General features: G+C 34.3%; 1 pseudogene; it reads right to left on the reverse strand.

The window, feature by feature from the left end:
• Positions 1–2,037, reverse strand: part of LOC116896790 — a 4,491-nt pseudogene extending 2,454 nt beyond the window's left edge.
• Positions 2,038–3,137: the final 1,100 nt, after the last annotated feature.

Here is a 3,137-nt window from a genome sequence, read left to right on the forward strand (position 1 = left end):
CTTGAAGGGGCTTGAGACCCCATATGTACAACAATGCCAAGCAACCAGAGCTTCCAGGGACTAAGCCACTACCTAAAGACTATACATGGACTGACCCTGGACTCTGACCTCATAGGTAGCAATGAATATCCTAGTAAGATCACCAGTGGAAGGGGAAGCCCTGGGTCCTGCTAAGACTGAACCCCCAGTGAACTAGACTATCGGGGGGAGGGCGGCAATGGGGGGAGGGTGGGGAGGGGAACACCCATAAGGAAGGGGGGGAGGGAAGGGGATATTTGCCCGGAAACCGGGAAAGGGAATAACACTCGAAAAGTACAAAAAAAAAACTCAAGTTAATAAAAAAAAAAAAAAAAAAGAAATTGTGTGTTCAGACACAATCCTGGCAGTGATATTACATGAAATCATGTTAGAAAGTAATCTTTTAATATTTTATTGTAAAAAATACTGCCCAATATTTCTTATTATTCTCCATGAAATATGTGATCTATTTTGCATACTTTTAAAAAGAACATGTGTTTTGGAATAAAACTAAACTATCAGATTATTATCTGATAGTTCTATAAGGTATGGATTTTCACCCAACATTTAATATCTTATGCTTTACAATATTCATCTATAAAAATTATACATCATGTCTACTTTAAAAAGTTAAATATAAGAATATATCAATGATACAAATATCTCAGTATACCAGTGTTATTAAATTTAGGAGTATTGTTTATCAATTTAAGAACATGTCCCCATCCCACAGGATTCATCATCTATATAAGAATTTTATTATTTAGAAAGGTATTCCACAAAAATATTAGATTGGAATTCCAAAATAACTATGCTACAAATTTGGGAGAGATTAATTTAAATAAGTCATTCCAGAAGAGAACTGAGAGAAGATGATTCTGACCTTGAGAGAAACCAGGAGTTATGTTGTTAGACAATGCAGAAATGACATTATTGGTAGATCAGGAACAGGTATCTCAATGAATTCAGTGGAAATATACGTGTAGGTCAAGGTTAGTCATAGCATCATTGATAATAAAATATTAGGACTCTGGAAAAAATGAAGTTTCATAAGGTGGCACATAATGTGGTTAACATAAAAAAGTAAATGTCAAATCTTTCTTGGTGGCAGCCAAATGAAGTAGACCTGTGAAAGTACAAATACACAGTTTTTATAAAATTAATGGTTAGCCAACACAAGCAGCACTCACACATAAAAAGGATTTTATTCATGAAAAAAATTATTAGGAAGTTCACAATTTTTATCTTTTTCTTTCTGACTTTTCTAATATTTTCGATCAGTAGACATCTAGAATCCACAAGTTTAAAAAGGCCAGATTTAGTTATGAAGCACAGTGCAATTTCCTCATTTGTATACATGGAAATAAAAAAAAATCAATATACCTTGCAAATATTACATTTATTTCCACAGATGAATAGGTGATATTAGAGCCAAAGCCAAGCTGTGTATTGACACAGCTTGGCTTGAGCCCAGAGCATTTCCTTCTCTGTTCTAAGTATCCCTAGTCCTAGTCCTTGAAACTTCTAGCCTTCATATAATCTACTCTTTCAAGCTGATTGATTCAATCTAGCTTCTCTCAGCTTCTGACTGAATTGCTCTTCTTGCCCCCATATGAACTTTGGCAATATGTTCTAATCTTCTGGTTCCTTCTCATTTTGTCTTCACCTTGTCTATCTTGATCTACTTACAACCTGTTTCTATAAAACTGTGATGAAAGCACTGAAATACACACATACAACACATTTTCTCTCACCTACTTTTCTTAAGTAGCCTCTCTTTTCTGTGCTGTTCTCCTAGGCATTGGGCATATCTTACCTCTGACTCATTCTGTCAAACCTTTCTCCTATACATTATTGTCTTCCCCTCAGTTAAATGTCTCTTTAAGACATGGTTGCTTTCTTCTAAAAACTAACCTTACCTACATTTTTAGGGAAGAAAAGTGTATAGTAAGGGAGAATCTGTGTTCCAGCCGAATCATGCTGTAATCCAGGGGGTTGTCTACGTTCCAGATAGGTCATATTGACCTAGGTCTTTGGATGTGATACCCTGCCAGAGAAGCCATGTAGCTGGATCAAAATTTATCTACAACCTCAATAAAACAAACAGATTCATATAATGAAATGTAAATGGTGGAATTTTTCTAGTATTTTGAAATTCTTCTCAACTGTCAGATACGTACAACTTGTGCTATCTTTGTAAACTCTAAATACCAGTAGTGCTTAATGCTTAAGACAGAGAACTGATCATCCATTATAACATTCACTTTTCTCTCTCTGACTCCAAGCTATAAGAAAACTGGGGGAGAAGGAGAGAGAAAGGAGAGAGAGATTTTCTTTTATGCATATATATGCATTTATGTGTGTCATAATTTTTATGATTAAAAGGTACCGCATATAACCTCTTAAATTAAAAAACTCATACATGGTAAAAATTATTTCGAGAAAACAGTATTAGACAAAATAAGCTCAGGAGGCAGCATTTATCAGTTCATATATGAGCATAGAAAATCTTTAAAAACAGCTCTATACTTTCTTTCATCTTCTAAAGTATACAATCAAAGATTCAACAGCTTAGAGGGAAAAACAATAAAAAATATCAGTAGTAGAATAAATGGTAAACTATTTGGTTCAACAGTTTACCAAATAGAAATTACATGTCAGAATTTAAAGAAATGATCTACTTACAGTTAATAAAAGTAAAGATGTTGAAACAAAACACAAAATATTTCACCTATCAAAGAAAAAATTCTTAAATGCTTAACCATTATTTGACAAAAAATGAAGAGAACTGTATTTTCTTTTTAAACTACTAGTGTACATTACACTTTGAAAGATAATTTAAAAGTAAATGAAGTATTCTGCTCATTTTTCAGGGCTATTTTAAATTGCAATCTTTTTCTCTCTTTCTCTCTTTCTCTCTTCCTTTCTCTCTCCCTCTCTCTCTCATACACACACACACACACACACACACACACACACACACACACACACACACACACACACACCTCTTTCCTGCATGAGGACATCCGACACTGTGAAGAGCTAGGTCATGCAATTTGGGCAAAACAGGCTTACTTTTACAAAACAGTGAACTTTAGCGTGTAGTCATGATAATCTTT

Source organism: Rattus rattus, chromosome 1 (assembly GCF_011064425.1).
Source record: "Rattus rattus isolate New Zealand chromosome 1, Rrattus_CSIRO_v1, whole genome shotgun sequence".
Classification (NCBI taxonomy): Eukaryota; Metazoa; Chordata; class Mammalia; order Rodentia; family Muridae; genus Rattus; species Rattus rattus.